Source organism: Tursiops truncatus, chromosome 8 (genome assembly GCF_011762595.2).
Source record: "Tursiops truncatus isolate mTurTru1 chromosome 8, mTurTru1.mat.Y, whole genome shotgun sequence".
NCBI lineage: Eukaryota > Metazoa > Chordata > Mammalia > Artiodactyla > Delphinidae > Tursiops > Tursiops truncatus.
In genome coordinates this window covers 51,124,773-51,144,933 of record NC_047041.1, presented here as the reverse complement: position 1 = coordinate 51,144,933, position 20,161 = coordinate 51,124,773, and positions in this window count along the sequence as shown.

Here is a 20,161-nt window from a genome sequence, read left to right as displayed (position 1 = left end):
TCACCTGGGTTCCACTCAAGCTCCACCACTTACCGGCCATAATGACCCTGGGAAGGTTATTTAAACTCTGGACTTTAATTTTCTCATCTCTGCAAATGGGGATAATTAGAACACCTACTTCTCAGGGTTATTCTGGGGATTAAACTGGATAATGCAGGTAAAGGTCTCAGAACTTCATGGATTATTAAAATACACTAGCCCTCTCCACATGTTTACTTTCCCATTTCCAAAGATAGTCCAAAACAAGAAGGGCCAGGAGGTAGGCTGGAGAAATAAACACGCGTCATTTCCAGGACTACAGTAGAGATGATATACACCATATCCGGCAAAGTACCTGTGCACAGTGTGTGCTTCCTTTCCCGTTTTCATTAGAAAATGATTCTTAGAATGTAGTCCAGAACAATTAGCTAATGAGGAATGCAGGCTGTGAGAAGGTAGGTTCAAGCCAATCCTGATTGTGGTGAGGAATATGTCACTAGGAGTAGAAAGTACCCAAATCTTCTAAGATTGTGGAGTGAGACTTGAAAAAATGGTGTCCCCTGCTGGCTGCAGCCTTGGCCAAATCTGCTATTGTGTTTTGTCTGTGCAAGGGTGTACTGAGAGAGCAGGTAAAGCTGATTCCATATCCTTGACCTTATTCTCTCAGGGCAGTTGGCTGACACCCAGCCATGACTGCAGGCATTCTCTGAGTCACTCTGAGTTCTGGGACTCTGAGGTCTAGGGCTTCTCTCAGTAAAGAAGGTTTACTCACCCTTACCCCCTTATCGACACATCCACACAAGGTTGGACTCTTCTGCTGGGGAAAGAGGTGTTTTCCTCACTCTGCTCCAATCAATTTTTTGAGGATTTCCCAGTTAACAAGAATTGATGCCTGACTATGGAATGAGACATATCTGTACTGAGATCCTATCCCTGTTGCCTCTTAACTGAGTGATGATGGTCACTTAGCCCATGTGAGCTTCTGCACATGTGAAATCATGGCATTGATCTTTGTTTTATGTCTATCACAAAAGTGTAAGGACAAGGAAGTGAAACAGGAAATGCTGAGGTCATAATCTGAAAACATGATGCAAACATTAACCATAAATATAGTTATTCAAACTCCACCCATCTTGGAGTTCCATCTCAAAATCCCTACTCTTTTTGAAGCTTTCCTTGATGACTCCAAGTCAAAATAATTTGCCCTTTTTGGAACTCCTACTGAACAATATATCCTTTGTAGCAATCAACTTTTTCTCCAAGTATTTTGCATCCATTTTTTTCCTCCCTAAGCTGTACCTAAGCTCAGTGCAAGTAAAGATGTGTCATTTCCTACCTGGTTGAATTCTCCCTCATATCTAAGCAATGCTTAAGACTTCAATAAGTACATAGTTGACAGAGTTTAAGATTTAAATTGATTATGATGTCCAAACTCTTAGCACAGCATGCAAGGCCCTGGCTACCTTTGTAGGTGTATTATCACCATTCTCACAGTCAAGAGTTCTAGCTGCACCAAAAGAGGGACGAACTCCCGGGTGCTCTGCCTCTCATGCCAGTTGCCTTGACTTGTGCAATTCATTTTACCAGGAAGATCCTTACTATACTTTCTACTTATAAACTCTTACTCTTATTTCAAGGCTTAGATGAAATCTTCTTTTCTTTTGCTGATCCTCCTTAGGTAGCATCAGTTGCTACCAGTGTGTATCATCAGTATCCACACTGATGTCCCCATCAATTAAAACAATTCATACATCATACTATAGCTATCACATGTTCATCTCTTCTAAACTCTGACCTTCACAAGGACAGAAACTACAGCTTTTCAAATATATACATATATTTTTTATATTTGACACATCACATAGTAGGTACTCAATTATATTTGTTAAACTGGATTGATGTGATTTTCTGTTCTGGACTTAAAAGAAAAAATCTACAGTGAACAGTTTACGACAATGCATTTGCATCCGGACACTGACAACTTATTCTTTCTGACTGCTGAGTGTCTGTCATTGGTCTTGGTTTAGCCTAACATCTGGCTTATCTTTAGGTTGATTATCAGACTGCTTCCCCACCAGATGTGTGGCAACCAGCTGGCAGACCCTATCAGTCTGAATGCCCCTGGTTCCGTCTGAACCTGTCAGGTGCCTTTAAGATTACAAATTCTAAATCTGATCCTGCTTGAGAATCTCAGAGTATGGTGAGAGCTACTAGCCTCACTGTAAATCTGAGAAGTGCTGAAACCCTGATTTTTCATTTACATGTGGACACAGTTAGCTTCCTCCAGAATGGAGCTAGTAAAAAAGCTAAATACACAATCCTGAATCAAAAAGACCTTGGTTCTGGCATTTATTAAGTTTTTGACTTTGGGCAAGTTACTTAATCCACCGAGCTTCAGTTTCCAACTCTGTAAAATGGGGGGAAAAAAAAGACTTGTCTGTGAGGATGACACGATGAGGTTTATAAAGTCCTTAGCATAGTACGCAGCACATACTAAAATCTCAGTAAATGATAAATCTTATTACAGTGATGATTCACCTTAACATTCTCTGAAGGCTACTATGTCTTAGGCTTGTGTTAGGAACTGGCATAGAACTAAGAAAGCAGAGATGACTAATGGGGTTTTTCCACTCAAGGATTTCAGTCATATTGGAGCAACAGTAAAATAAATTTATAGATTTATAACAGGGTGATTTGAGACCTGCTGGAGATAGAGAGAGGGTGGAGGAGCTCAGAGACAGAGGAATCACCCAACCTCATGAGTTAAGAAAGGGTCCCTGGATAATGAGATAGTTTAAGGAACAGAAGTGTTTCCACACAATCTGAGTAACTTTTGACCTTTTCAGAGATCCTCAACTCCACCAGTGGGAGTCAAAAGGGCCCCATCTACTAAGAGTAGGCATACATTGTCCCTGACAAGTGGTACACCCCTCAGGCTCATTAACACAGCCTCGCTTCCACTACAGGTTTGAGTCTAATAGAACTCATCTCCTGATAACTTCTATTGCTATTTTTATCCTCTAATGAAAGAAGTCCTAGACACATAGATCACCCCTCATCTTATGCTCTTATCTCCATAAAGCAGAATCTCTTTCCCCATTCCTTTCTTGCCTTTAAATCCCTCCACTGAACTCTCTGGAATTCAGGAAGTTTTATCATCAAGGAATTCTATCATCAGCAAAACTTCCTGTATCTTCAAACTCTTCCCAGAATGTTTTCTTCAACTTTTTGCTTTTACAGAAAATGGGCTTCCCCTCACCCCCCAAGGCCTCTGCTTCCCCTCTAGACCTTGCAACTTGGGGTCTATTTATTCTCACATGGGCCTTGTACCACTGACCTTCCTGCTCCTCATTTCCAGACCATTCTCACATCAGACCTCATTGGTGTGTGGTGAGCGGGCTTGAACGTACTCATGAGCGATAACTGTGCACAGTCCTTCCCAACTCTGTGTTTGTTAATAGTCTGTTAGTAGCTTGGAGGTTCCATGATGCAATTTACATCAAGGAAATTGACATACACTAAAAATCAAGGATATTTTGTTTTGTTCTCCAAAGAGCTGGTTGTTATACCTCTATGAGCACATCATTGCCGTATTCCCTGAAAACCTCGAGCTTTGGATCCCACCACCTTTCCTTTCTGGTTCATTGTCATTCTCTCCAATGTCACTCTGTCTTAGCACTTGGGTATTTTAATATATATGTAGCTAGACAATGCTGCTAACACTGTAATCTCCTCTCAGCTCTGTGACCTCACCCTTTTCCTCCAAAGACATTGTCCTCCACTCTACCTTAGCCACTTCTTACCTACATCTCCATAAATCCTGTTTACCATAACTGCAATACCCCTACCCTCTGACACCACTTCCTAACACCATTTCCAGGTTACTTCCTATAATACTCCCAATAATCCTTTCACCTCACTAGGACTTTCATCCCTTTCTCTAACCACTTCATCTCTGTCCCTTGCCCATTTCAAGTCCTATATTCCCTCCTTGCACAGTTTAAATTCCAGGGCCAACATATTAATCACTTCTTTGCATAAAAGCTTAGTTCTCTGACCCCTCTCATTGTTTGCAGAATCCACTTAGAAAACCACCGCTAAGTACAACTCTGGACTTACGCTATACCTATACCTGGCAGTTGGCTGTGGCTAGAGGGAAAAAAACGAAACAAAAACAAAAAGAAAACAGGCTGATTACTCTCCCTTTTAATTATTATTACGACTTCAGCTTAGCTCTTACAATTGCCAGACATACTTACACATCCCTCATCCATTCACTTTCCCACCATTCTAGCAATTATTCTCCCTCCTATATCATCATTTTTTCTTTATATTTTCCTACTTTCATTGGCATAACTTCGTGTTTGTACTTCTTTCATAATAAAATAAAAAACCCTTTGTAACCCGTCTTCACCTTTCAGCTATGACTCTCTTTCTTCGCTGGCTTTACAAGTTAATATATTGTATCTGTACTTATCTATGGTACTTCTCTTCAGTTTTAAGCTAATCCAAATGATTTCTATCCTCATCATGCCACCAGAACTGATTAAATGAAGACCACCTATGACATACCTGTTGTCAAATCCAATGGTCAATCCTCAGTCCTTCCATGAACAATCAGTACCATTTGAAACAGGTAATTATCACCTCATCCATAATAATAGCAGCATTCTCATTTGTTTTTCCTCCTACCTTATTTTTGTTCCTTCTCCATTTCCATTACTAGATAATCCACTTCTCTGCGACCTCACAGACTGGAGTACCTCAACGGTTAGTCCTTTGTCTTCTTCTCCAGCTGCTCTTTCTCCCTTAAACACCATCTCTATGGGGATGACTCTCTAACATACTTGTCACCCTAGAACCCTCTCCTTGAACTCCAGACTCCTGTATCCAGCTAGCTACTCAATGCCTGCACTGATAAACAGCCATCTCAAAGCAAACATGCCCCAGACTGAACTCCTGCTTTTGACTGGACAAGTTTCTCAGGCCAAACATAATACATTGATCTTTGTTCCCTGACTTTGGTCACACCCCATTTCCAATCCATCATGAAACTTTATCGCCTTGATTTCCAAACATATGCAGAACCTGACAGCCTTTCTCACTCCCACCGGACTCCCTTATTTCTTGCCTTTCAATTCCAATAGTCTCCCTGCCTCCACTCTTGCCTACTTGCAACCTGTTCGTAAGTGAGCAGCCAGAGTTCTCCGCCACATAAATCCAATCTTTCCACAGCTCTCCAGTGGCTTCCTATTTTCTTGCCTTGCCCTGTAAGTACCTTCTCAATTTGCCCCCATTTATCAACCTGATTATATGTTTACTATACTTCCCATAATTCACTGGGGCCTTCTTGCTTACTAGAGCATATTGAGCATGGACACAACTTGGAGCCTTTATGGTGGCCCTTCTCTCTGCCTGGAATACCTTCTCACACTGTTCCTCTCTACCTTCTGTGCTACTTTCTCAACCTCCTGAAAGTCTGGGCTTAAATGTCATTTTCCCAGTGAGACTCTCTCAGACTGTACTACTTACAGTTAATACCCCCCAACCCTGTCTCAGGGAACTACATTGCCTGCATCCGGCATTCTCTCTCTCTCTCTCTCTCTCTCTCTCTCTCTCTTTTATTAGAGCAGGTATAACATTCTACTATGCTAGGTATCTTCCTATTGATTATGTTTATTGTCTGTGTCCCTCTGCTGCAATATAATCTCCGACAGGGAATTTTTTCCTACTTTTTTAACCTCTAATATGTGTCTGATATGTTCCAAATATATCCTAGAAAGTGTTTGACATATGTCCTTTGCCAAAAATATATTCTTACTGCATAAATACCTTAAACAAAACTTTCAAAAAATGTACAAGAATTAGTCACGGAAAGCTATTTCTTTCCTTTTTTTTAATTGAAGTATAGTTGATTACAATGTTGCATTTGTTTCTGGTGTACAGCAAAGTGATTCACATTACATATATATATATATATATATATATGTATTATTTTTCATATTCTATTGTGGCTTACCACAGGATATTGAATATAGTTCCCTGTGCTATATAGTAGTACCTTGTTGTTTATTTATTCTATATATAATAGTTTGCATCTTCTAATCCCAAACTCCCAATCCATCCCTCCCCTGCCCCACTCTCTTTCCTTTAATTCCAATACATTTTTTAGTTTTTCAGGTCTTAAGCCTACTTAATAATTTAGAGATTTCATACAACAAGTCCATGTTAGAAGCTGCATCTCATTTTTTTTTTTTGTCCAAATTGTTATTGTTAAATTTGTCATCTCATAATGGATATTTTTTAATACTGCCATCATAAATTGGACACTAGCAACTTTCAATTATACATTAGGAAAACTAAACCTCACTGGAAGTCAGTTTGTGCAGTTGTAAATTGATTATAATATCTACTTAAATTTATTTTTTTAAGAGTTAAACAAAATAAAAGAACAATTTGTGGCATGAATTAGGTACTTAGGATGTAGTGGAAGTTAATAAACATTTACACATTAGGTGAATTAAGGAATAGATGAATGAATTATTTAACCAATATACATAAAATATGCCTTTTTAATGAAACTTTATGGGAATTTCATTGGAAAATAAATTAAATATTCAAAATGCTTTTTATTAAAGTCATTTTGGTTTGCATTTTGTATAGAGTAAAAACCAACAGATACTTATCACTAGCTTACATCATGTAAGCCATATACTCACATTATCTGATGTGATATCAGTGATATCCAATATCACTGATGAACATAGATGCAAAAATCCTCAACAAAATACTAGCAAACAGAATCCAACAGCACATTAAAAGGATCATACACCATGATCAAGTGGGGTTTATTCCAGGAATGCAAGGATTCTTCAATATATGCAAATCAATCAATGTGATACACCATATTAACAAATTGAAGGAGAAAAACCATATGATCATCTCAATAGATGCAGAGAAAGCTTTTGACAAAATTCAACACCCATTTATGATAAAAACCCTGCAGAAAGTAGGCATAGAGGGAACTTTCCTCAACATAATAAAGGCCATATATGACAAGCCCACAGCAAACATCGTCCTCAATGGTGAAAAACTGAAAGCATTTCCACTAAGATCAGGAACAAGACAAGGTTGCCCACTCTCACCACTCTTATTCAACATAGTTTTGGAAGTTTTAGCCACAGCAATCAGAGAAGAAAAGGAAATAAAAGGAATCCAAATCGGAAAAGAAGAAGTAAAGCTGTCACTGTTTGCAGATGACATGATCCTATACATAGAAAATCCTAAAGATGCTACCAGAAAACTAGTAGAGCTAATCAATGAATTTGGTAAAGTATCAGGATACAAAATTAATGCACAGAAATCTCTGGCATTCCTATATACTAATGATGAAAAATCTGAAAGTGAAATCAAGAAAACACTCCCATTTACCATTGCAACAAAAAGAATAAAATATCTAGGAATAAACCTACTTAAGGAGACAACAGACCTGTATGCAGAAAATTATAAGACACTGATGAAAGAAATTAAAGATGATACAAATAGATGGAGAGATATACCATGTTCTTGGATTGGAAGAATCAACATTGTGAAAATGACTCTACTACCCAAAGCAATCTATAGATTCAATGCAATCCCTATCAAACTACCACTGGCATTTTTCACAGAACTAGAACAAATATTTTGCAATTTGTATGGAAACAAAAAAGACCCCGAATAGCCAAAGCAATCCTGAGAACGAAAAAAGGAACTGGAGGAATCAGGCTCCCTGACTTCAGATTATACTACAAAGCTACAGTTATCAAGACAGTATGGTACTGGCACAAAAACAGAAAGATAGATCAATGGAACAGGATAGAAAGCCCAGAGATAAACCCATGCACATATGGACACCTTATCTTTGATAAAGGTGGCAGGCATGTACAGTGGAGAAAGGACAGCCTCTTCAATAAGTGGTGCTGGGAAAACTGGACAGGTACATGTAAAAGTATGAGATTAGATCACTCCCTAACACGATACACAAAAATAAGCTCAAAATGGATTAAAGACCTAAATGTAAGGCCAGAAACTATCAAACTCTTAGAGGAAAACATAGGGAGAACACTCTATGACATAAATCGCAGCAAGATCCTTTCTGACCCACCTCCTAGAGTAATGTAAATAAAAACAAAAATAAACAAATGGGACCTAATGAAACTTCAAAGCTTTTGCACAGCAAAGGAAACCATAAACAAGACCAAAAGACAACCCTCAGAATGGGAGAAAATATTTGCAAATGAAGCAACTGACAGGGGATTAATCTCCAAAATTTACAAGCAGCTCATGCAGCTCAATAACAAAAAAACAAACAACCCAATCCAAAAATGGGCAGAAGACCTAAATAGACATTTCTCCAAAGAAGATATACAGACTGGCAACAAACACATGAAAGAATGCTCAACATCATTAATCATTAGAGAAATGCAAATCAAAACTACAATGAGATATCATCTCACACCAGTCAGAATGGCCATCATCAAAATATCTAGAAACAATAAATGCTGGAGAGGGTGTGGAGAAAAGGAAACACTCTTGCACTGCTGGTGGGAATGTGAATTGGTTCAGCCACTATGGAGAACAGTATGGAGGTTCCTTAAAAAACTACAAATAGAACTACCATATGACCCAGCAATCCCACTACTGGGCATATACTCTGAGAAAACCATAATTCAAAAAGATTCATGTACCAAAATGTTCATTGCAGCTCTATTTACAATAGCCCGGAGATGGAAACAACCTAAGTGCCCATCAGTGGATGAATGGATAAAGAAGATGTGGCACATATATACGATGGAATATTACTCAGCCATAAAAAGAAACGAAATTGAGCTATTTGTAATGAGGTGGATAGACCTAGAGTCTGTCATACAGAGTGAAGTAAGTCAGAAAGAGAAAGACAAATACCGTATGCTAACACATATATATGGAATTTAAGAAAAAAAAAAGGTCATGAAGAACCTAGGGTAAGGCAGGAATAAAGACGCAGACCTCCTAGAAAACGGACTTGAGGTTATGGGGAGGCGGAAGGGTGAGCTGTGACAGGGCGAGAGAGAGTCATGGACATATACACACTAACAAACGTAGTAAGGTAGATAGCTAGTGGGAAGCAGCCGCATGGCACAGGGATATTGGCTCGGTGCTTTGTGACAGCCTGGAGGGATGGGATAGGGAGGGTGGGACGGAGGGAGACGCAAGAGGGAAGACATATGGGAACATATGTTTATGTATGACTGATTCACTTTGTTATAAAGCAGAAACTAACACACCATTGTAAAGCAATTATACCCCAATAAAGATGTTAAAAAAAAAAAAAAAAGAATTTTTAAGACCTCAGACTTACCAAGAGGACTCAATTTGGAACGAACCACAGCAAAGAAAGGCACTACATCTTGGTACCTAGTGTTGCCATATATAAAAACCCACTAATAATATATATGTTGCTATGGGAAGCATTTGGGACACGAAGTGTGAAATAGTTTAAGAAAAAATCTGCTTTCCAAACATGAGGATCACAAATTATAGCAATAATACAAAGCAGATTTTTCTGTATCAGCTCTATAATATTTTTAACCATAGAACATAAAAATTATTTGACCTAACTTGAAAGATAAGGTAGCATAGTGAAAAAAATAAATTTGCAGTCAGTCTAACCTCTTTAGAATCCTTGTCTCAACACCTCCTACTTGTGTGACCTAGTACAAGTGGCTTAACTTCTTTATGCCTCATTTTCCTTTTTAATAAAAGAAAGATTATATGGCATATACATATATGTGTGTGTGTGTGTGTGTGTGTGTGTGTGTGTGTGTATCAATCACTGTGTGTTTGTGAGGGTAAATGATATAATACATGTAAACGCACTAACATATGGTAAATGCTCCCAAAATGTTACCAACTTTCCTTCGATGAGGAAGCAGCTTGAGCACTGGCCTCAGTTTAAGTGCCATATTTCATAGTCACCGATTCTTCTTACGTGGACCTTCCCAGTAAGGATTAACAACAACTTGGCATTCTGTAATCCACAACCAATTTTAGATACTGGAATAATAACACATACTCACTGAGCACTTACTTTGTGCCAAGCACTGTTCAGAGTACTTTACATGTATTAACTGCTTTAATTCTCATAACACCACTGTAGTAGATTTTATTATGATCCTCATTTTACAGATGAGAAAAATGAGGCACTGAATAATTTTCCATTGTGTGTGTGTGTGTGTATCACATTTTCTGTCTCCATTCATCTGTCAATATACACTGAAGTTACTTAGGTTGTTTCCATATCTTGGCTTTTGTGAATACTGCTGCAGTGAACATGGGAGTCCAGAGAGCTCTTTGAGATAGCGATTTCATTTTCTTGGGATACATACCCAGAAGTGGTACTGCTGAATCATATGGTAGTTCTATTTTTAAACTTTGGAGGAACCTCCGTACCATTTTTAGTAATGTTCCTACCAATAGTGTACAAGTGTTCTCTTATCTCCACATCCTCAACAATACTTGTTCTCTCTTATTATTATTATTATTTTTGATAACAGCCATGCTAACAGGTGGGAGGTGGTATTTTATTGTGGGTTCGTGAAGCCTAAATTTCTTAGGCTAAACTTAGTGTGCTAGTGCAGGCCACACCCTGATACTATCGGTATCATTAGTCTCATTCACTACACCCACTCTATTTCCTCATACATAGAAAATTTGCTCACTATGGGGACAGTGATCGTCTCTAAATACTGCTCACACTTCGTATAGCTACAGCTTGCTACTGTAAAATCCGTTGGTATAGAACTCCTAGTTATCCTTCAATGGACATTCAAATATCACCTACTCATGAAGGTTTTCCCAGATCCTCCCAGAATAATTAATTCTTCTCCATTTCCCGACATTGGGTGTCTTTATTTAAACTATCACGTGGGGGTCATTGCAATTATTTGCTTTAATGACTCTCTCTCTCTCAGTAGGATATGAGCTTTTCCAGAGGAAGAATCATGTCTCATTCATCTAAATATCTCTACTCACCACTTGATGCTTTGCTTGGCACATAATGAATTCTCAATAAATACTTAACAAATGAAATGGGGTTAATTATGTCATAAACACATCTGGAGGAAAATCGTACATCCTTCTTAATTTTCCAAAGGGCAAGTGGTGAAGATGTTGAAGAAATCATAAAAGAAAATTGTATAATGGACAAAGTATCTAAAGATGAGAACAGGCACTAGAATTTTGGCAGGGTTAATTTTAACTGTTTAGCCATTTCATTGGGACTCGTGATGGCAGTAGAGTGATAAGAACATAATACGGGCTTTGTGGGTCTTAGACAAACATAAGTTTGAAATGCACCTTCATTGACTTGGTAGCTGTGAGAGCTTATCCTAGATATATAGCTTCTCCTCACTTTTTTCAGCTGAAAAGTGAGCACAGCAATATCTAACTTAGGATCAGGTGGAGGTAAATGGTCATATGATAATGAATTATTAAAAGCTTGATATATATCTTAGCACCAACTAAGAGCTTTATTCAATAATTTCACATACGGCCTCCTGTCCAAAAAAGTAACAACAAAAGGTTAGTGATGGGAAATAGCAACTCACTGTGTAGCATGGTATAATGGGGAAAAAAAAAAGTATCTGATTTGATGTTAGGCAGATCTGCTCCTACCCAGTGGTATGACTCTGGACACAGAGATTTGGGGAAAAGTAATCCCTCATATTAGAATGTAGAATGAGGCAGAGCTGCAGAAGACCCAGCCATGCCCTGGATAATGGGTAAAGATGGTACCCAATGCATCGAAGAGCTATTGAGAAAAAGCAAAGACTTTTGGCATGCAAGATTTCTGACCAATGCATAAGCAGATACTTTGTATAAATAGCAATAAGTATTCAACATGGCAACCCAGCATAGACCGATGTGAGGCAAGAACAAATAAGGAATACAAAGAAAGGATCAGAATCTTTTGGGCCTTCCCAAGAATAGGAAGACTGGAGTAGAAAACTAAATGAGGGATAGCCTTTATATCTGAAAAAAAAAAAATGTTTTCACAGGTCCTTAAATGAGGACAAACATAAAACAAATTGAAATCCACTTTTTTTTTTTAATTAGGGTTTGCAATCTATAACTGAAGTTCTCTTTTAAGTATCCTTTCCTAAGTGTCCAAGACGGGGATAAGTATGTACCTTATGGGCACCATAGTATCTTCTGTATTTGGTTAGTTCTTTCAACTTCTTTTTCACTTATCATTTTATTCATCAACAAATAAATACTTATTTGTGCACCTCTGATGTACCAGCCATGGCTGCTAGGTGGTGGGATATACCAGTGAACAAAACAGACAAGGTCCCTGTCTTCATGCCCCTTCATTCAAGGGGAAGAGAAATAAAATGGACAAAACAACAAATCAGTAAACAAGAGAAATACAGATTGTGTTGAGTACTGTGAAGGAAACTCACTGGTGGGTAGGATGGAAGCTTTCTGAGGTGGCTGACTTCAAACAGAATAATCAGGGAAGGCTTTTGTAAGGAAGTGCCAAGTGAGCTGAGATCTGAAGGATGGGACCGAGCCCACCATTTGAAAGGCTAGAATATGTCTCATGATGGACAGCAAGTGCAAAGTCCTGAGTGGGAAAGGGCTGTGTGCATTTGAGACACAGAGAGAAAGTCCACTTGGTGAAAACAGATCCACTGAAGGGCACAGCTCAAACTGGCTTCCCTCACTTCTCTCTAGAGCACTGTGAAGTCTTCTCACTTGTCTCCCTGATTCCATCCTCACTCCTATGAGCTGGTCTCCACCTGCAGTGAAATCAACCACATGGTAGTAGTCTCCTGCTTTCAGCCTGGGTATGGTTTCTGCTCACATTTAGAAGAACTCAAAGTCCTTGCATGGCCTAGATGGCAATATTTATTATGTCCATGACTCATTTCCTGACCTCATTTCTGCACTTTGCCTCTTGTCCATTCAGCCCTAGCCACACTATCTTCCTTACTGTTCCTCAAATATTCCAGGAATGTTCCTACCTCAGGAATTTTGCACTTCCAAATATCCATGTGGGCAGCTCCCTCACTGCAGGTCTTAGCCCTTGACCACCTTCCCCTGACCAGTCTCTACTCCTATACTTTATTTCATTTTTCCTTCTACAACGTATAAACACCTAGCATTCTATCGTATATTTAATTTGTCTGTTGTCTGTCTTCTCCAACACAATTTTAAACACCATGAAGACAGATGATGTTTCTGTTTCCTTACCCCCATTGGTGATCCATATGTACTGGATACATAAAGGATACATTAATAAAGTGTGTTTCTACTTTGGCAGGCTACGTGTCATATGCCAGTGGAACACAGTGGTTCTTCAGCAGAGAGAATGTCTTACTCAGAGATGGAAGCTGAGAAAGACTTCAGGGGAAGGGTTACATAGGAGTCAGGTCTTGAAAAATGAGAAGCCATTTGCAAAGTATGGCAGAGCAGGAAGAAAAGGAAGGAAAAAAGGCAATTTGAATAGAGGAAACAGCACGTGTAAAGGCACGAGGTTGCTTACTCTAGGGAAGGGGATATGCTCAGGATCCATGAGAAGCACGAGGAGTGGCAAGAGAAAAGATAGTTGCGGACGGATAATGGTGTGTTTAGTCACCTTAGTGAAAAAAGTATGCTTCATTCTTTGGGTATTAGGGGGCTGGTTAGAATACACACCATTCATGATACGATTTCTCACTAAGAACACCATGAAAAAAATCATCTGCAAGGTGACACAAAAGCTAATGGGCAGCCATCTTCCTTTTTCACAGATCTGTCACTGGCTATGTATTTGCATATGTCGCTGCAGTGGGGGTCCTCATTCCTGTCATCAGCCAATATTTCTAGAGCTCGTCATGTCAGAAAGATTATGGACTTGGTGCAGAGCTTTTGTGGCTCTCTGTTCTTTAACACATACCCAGCCGTTTTCATAAATGCTCCTCACAGGAGGAGGAGACATGCACGATATCTCCCTTCCTTTGATCACCTTTAGTGACGCACACACGTGCTGCTCTGCTCTTTCACTACCTCACTGCAATACAGTGGAATAAATACATAACAGGGATATGCAAAGTCTGTCTGCTTCTCTGGCGAGTACAACTAAAATACTGCCGTCTCTCCACCATTCTTCCTTTCTTTTATTTATTTATTTTTTCATCTGTTTGACTGCCAAGGAAGGGGATAACGAGACCCACTGGTACTTTGATATCTAATCAGCCTTCACAATTCTGCCCACCCAAAAACTACAGATGTTCTAGAAATACGTACATGGGATACTGTAAAAACTTTTCTTAAAATAATGATGATAAAGGAAAAGAAAAGAAAAAAAGAAGGCCCTGGCAGATGTTAGGCTTGGGGATTGGAGTTTACAGTTCTTTTAAAAGCACATTTAGCACTAATTTAGCCAGAGTAAAGATGAAAACATACTAAAGTGCTACATAAATGCAATGTTTCTAAGATCATCTACATCTGCCGGGGGCAATACGGTGTAGCAGTTAATAACATGCATATTGGAATAAGCCAGCCATGGATGGATCTGAAGTTTGGTTTTATCACTTACTAGCTGTGTGACCTTGAACAAATTACTGAAGTTCTCTCAACTTCTATTCCCTCATCTGTAAAAAGAGAATAATAACGGTAACACGTACCTCATAGAATTGTCCTAAGGGCTAAACAAGATAATGCGTCTCCTGTAGTCCTTGTAATGTGTCATCAATCCTATCTTGCCTCTATTCTCTCCAGACCCCTCATTAAGGGCCCTGCCAAGTCTCAGCAATAACGGATCCTAGGTCTATATGTTATTGAACTGTCCTTCCAGTCCACCCAGGCATCTCATATGGAAATTTCTATGAAAGGAGCAAAGGAATATATGAAAACCTTTTTTCTCTCTTTCATTTTATTATGGTACCTTGAGTAGTAATATTTGGGAGCTTCATTTGAGAGCTAGATGTGCCTTCTCTCTAGAAGTCTCTTTAACCCTGGACAAGGAAAAGAGACCTAGGTCTCATGATGAATCTAGAATCAGGATTTAAGGGAAAATAAGAAAAATGGGTTTCTTTTGATTTCTTTCAGTCCCTGTTAGCAGGTATCAGAAACACGCAGGGCTTACAGGTTGAAGAATTCATCAAGAATGGCAGATGAATTTGATAGAAAGAAGCCCTTTGCTTTGCATTTCTGGAGCCCAATGACAGGCAGTTGTACCAATCAAGCACAGGGTTGAGAACTCACATCACTTGTACCAGATACTTCACTTTTCCATACGTGCTCCCTGCTGTGTGGCTGTCCATCCCAGGCTTCATTCCTTCATTTATTCAGCCAATGAACGTGTATTGAGCACCTGCTATATGTGTTAGTCCTAAGGATAAAGGAATGTAGAAAACTCAGTTTCTGCCCTCAACATACTCAGTCTTGGTGAATGAAGCAGACATTGAAGAGATTTTTATGAGGGAGGTTTATGACAGTCTAGGAACACAGAGGAGCAAGAAGGAGGGACAATTCAAGTGACAAGGACCATACTATGTTACTAGGTAGAACTCAGCTACCACGTCTAGAATCTCAGCTTCGTCAGTGACATAGTGGGATTGTTCTTTGTTTACAATGAGGCCATTCTGACCCTGTGACATTGAAGATACAGCAAGAGTGAAAGGGATGGAACCTGTGGGACCAGAAAGGAGGGAGGGAGGGATACTGGAACTTCCAGTCCCCTTCATCTCAGGAAGCTCCTCTGCCTGCTCAGCAGTTATCCGAGTTATCTCTAACAAGCCATGTAAAGGTGGAAGCTAAAGCTAATTAGCATGCAATAACTTTCCTCCTTGTTCTTTTAAAGTCTAAATTGAATGCTCACGAGGGGGCCTGTTATGAGGCAGCTAATATGAGAACCATGGTATTGATACGACATTCATCAGCACATATCATTTTTGTGTATCTCTGTATTAACTAGGTTTATTTTTACTGGGCCTGTGAGGGGTGTGTGTGTGTGTGTGTGTGTATTCATGTGTGTGTACAAGATGGGACAGAAAACACCATAAACAGTGCAGAGAGTTCTTATGACTCACTCATTGGTGTGGATTTCATTATGGGGCCACTAACATCAGCTGCATGCCTTTTACATGTCAGGCACATAGACTCTGAAGAGGTGAAAATGAGGAATAAAAGACACAGTTCCTGGCCCCCAGAAAATATGAGTTAAGTGGTGGGAAATCAAACTATAAACAGGTAACTTTAAAGTAAGCATGGGCTGCTGACAGAACAGAAGGGAGGAAGATTTGGGAATGAGTTACAGCTAAACGAATATTAACAAGGTGCACAGGAATTAACCTGTTAAAACAGAAGGGCCTCCAGATAGGGAAACTGCTCAAGCAAAGGCATGGAGTCACGAAGTAGTGTGGTGAAAGCATTTGGAGCCCTTAAATCTTAACCAAGCGTCAGGTACAAGCCAGGAAGTGGCAGAAAAGGGGGCTGAAGTGATGGGCTTATCATTCATCATTTCATTTTAGCCTCATAAGAACCCATTCTTTTTTCACAAATGAGGAAACTAAAGGTCTAAAGAAAAAAGTGACTTGACTTATATTTTACCTGTTAAGTGGGGACACTGGAATTTTGATCCAATTCTGCCTGATTCTATACCCCTTGCTCTTTCCACATCTTATGCTGCCTGGGTGTAAAACACACAGTGAAACTGAAACATGAGACTTTTATATCATGATACTGAAGCAAAGATATCAGGCTTTAGCCTAAATAAAAATACAAGATTATTGGCTTTAACACAGAGAGTCATAACTAAAGAGACATTTTTACATGTTTACAGCATAGAACTTTCTTAATCTTTAAAATAGCTCTGAGTAGATTTAGTAGGCCTTTTCCATAGTATCATAAAATCAAATATGATACCATCTCTCAGAATTTACTTGCCTTGTAGTGCTGCCTTTTTTGAGAACCTTGGGTAATTTAAAATAATAAAAGAACTAGAAATTAAGGAGAGTAAATACCCAATAAGGCATAATAGCAGTAAACAGGGCAAACACAATCTGACTAAGGGAAACTTTATATTTGAAATGCATTTCAAGGAATCAAAGTTCTGTACCATATATTCTAGGAAATATTGATCTAGATCAGTCTCTTTTCATTTTACATTCCTGTTAATCAACCCAAAGCATATGAAATTTACTAATAAAATTCACTCAATCTTACCTGTATTATCAACATCACTAAACAATGATATACTTAAAAAGGTTTATTAATGAAGAACCAATCTCTTATTTGATTCAGTAGTTCTCACTAGGCTTGGATTTATTTTTTTTCCCCTTCTACTCCTTATATCTTGAATTTTTAGCTCATTGGATTTATCTTCTTCCTTATGCAATCATTATAAATAGTTGTAATATCTCCATCATAGTGCCATGCTTTCTCTGAGAAATCATGCTTTCTCTGGAATTCAGTGATCACTCCAGTCCTGATGACCTCTCCATAGAGTCAGACATCCTTGCTTCCTTTAAGTTACTGCTATTTTATCACCTATTAGTTTCTAGTGTAATAGATGCATGTGTTTATCTCTCACACTATACCACAAGCTTTTTGAGAAAAAGGTTGTTTGTATTTTAGCTCTCTATGTCCTATGTAAACATTCACTGAATTGAATGACTGAATAAATGATTAGATTAATGAATGAAGAAGGGAACCCCCCTAAATTGTTCGTGGGAATGTAAATTGGTGCAGCCACTATATAAAGCAGTATGGTGATTCTTCAAAAAACTAAAAATAGAGTTGTCCATATGATCCAACAATCCCACTCCTGGGCATATATCCAGACAAAGCTATAATTCAAAGAGATACATGCACCCCTATATTCATAGCAGCACTATTCACAATAGCCAAGACATGGAAACCTAAATGTCAATTGACAGATGAATGGATAAAGATGTGTCACCTATATACAATGGAATATTATTCAGCCATAAAAAAGAATGAAGTAATGCCATTTGCAAAAACATGGATGGACCTAGAGATTATCATACTGTACTAAGTGAAGTAAGTCAGAAAGACAAATACCATATGATATCACTTATACATGGAATCTAAAATATGACAGAAATGAACTTATCTATGAAACAGACTCACAGACATAGAGAACAGACTTGTTTTTACCAAGGTGGGGACTGGGGGAGAGATGGATTGGGAGTTTGGGATAAGCAGATGCAAAATATTATATACAGAATGGATAAACAATGAGGTTCTACTGTATAGCACAAGGAACTGTATTTAATATTCTGTGACAAACCATAATGGAAAAGAATATGAAAAATAATATATATATACATACGTGTACATGCACACACACACACACATATATATATAGCTGAATCACTTTGCTATACTACAGAAATTAACACAACACTTTAAATCAACTATACCTCAATAACATAAATTTAAAAAAATAAATGAATGAGGGAACTAAATCTCTCAAAATGTATTTCCAGCCTGAAGTCCTCCCTTAGTTAAATTGTCCTTCACCAAGATCCTCTTCATGTGCCACTCCTTTAAGTTTTCTTTCAGTCCCGCCAAGGAGCAATTAGTCCTGCTCTATACTCAGGGCTCTCTTTCTCTTAGCATTTTTCAAAACAGCATTTCTACTATGCTGTAATTGTTTATTAACACGTCATACACATAGGTTATGAGCTACCACCTAGTCAGTCCTCTATAAAGCCAGGTTGGAAGACCCTGATAACACAACCTCCCTCATTTTGGCCCTGCCTTTGGAGGGGTTGGGGACATGCCAGGTATCACAGAGATCCTTGTGTTCTTGTTGTCTCTGCCACTCCCCAGCACCTAAGACAGGAATGAAAAGAAAAAGCCCCCTGCTGGCCCTGAAAGACCATGTCCACACACTCTTACTGCTCCTGCCAATGCTCCCCACCTCTAGACACACTTGCTCCCAGAAATCTCACCAAGTCTCTAGGTGGCAAATGTATCACCCTGTGATAATGGCCCTCACATTTAGTTCTCCAGCCACAGTCCTTTCTGCAAATTCCACTCATATCCAACTGTCAAACTGACATTTGCACTAGAATGCAAATAGCTTCTGAACAAAACCAATAGCAAATGTCATGAGGGTAAGAACGGCTCCTCGGTTGTTAAGTGAGCGTTAAAAAGATAAACCCCCCCACCAGTGTGTCAATGTCAGATAAATAATGCAATTTCATAAAGTGGGGTTCAGGGAAAGATCAAAGGGAGCTGTAAGACTGTGGCAGACTGGAGAACCAATGCTTCATTTAAAGGGGGAAGCCACTACTCAGCTTCGGCAGATTGTTGCCATGTGGGACAGTGGTCCAGTAATGTCATAGCTTCTAATTTTCAAGAGAAGCTCAAAAAGTCTTGATTAATACACTGAAGACAGACCAGAGACAAAGGAAGAGAGAGAGAGAGACAGAGAGACAGAGAGAGAGAGAGAGAGAGAGAGAGAGAGAGAGAGAAAGAAAGAAAAAAGAGAGAGATGGGAAGGGAATAGAAAAAAAATAAAAAACAAGAAAGAAAACATCTGCAGATCTATAGGCACTGGAGAAAACTGGTGTGCACCTATCCTTCTCAAACTCTTCCAAAATATAGCAGAGGGAGGAACACTTTCAAACTCATTCTACGAGGCCACCATCACCCTGATACCAAAACCAGACAAAGATGTCGCAAAGAAAGAAAACTACAGGCCAATATCACTGATGAACTTAGATGCAAAAATCCTCAACAAAATACTAGCAAACAGAATCCAATAGCACATTAAAAGGATCATACACTATGATCAAGTGGGGTTTATTCCAGGAATGCAAGGATTCTTTAATATATGCGAATCAATCAACGTGATACACCATATTAACAAATTGAAGGAGAAAAACCGTATGATCATCTCAATAGATTCAGAGAAGGCTCTCAACAAAATTCAACACACATTTATGATAAAAACCCTCCAGAAACTAGGCATAGAGGAAACTTTCCTCAAAATAATAAAGGCCATATATGGCAAACCCACAGCCAACATCATCCTCAATGGTGAAAAACTGAAACCATTTCCAGTAAGATCAGGAAAAAGACAAGGTTGCCCACTCTCACCACTCTTATTCAACATAGTTTTGGAAGTTTTAGCCAGAGCAAT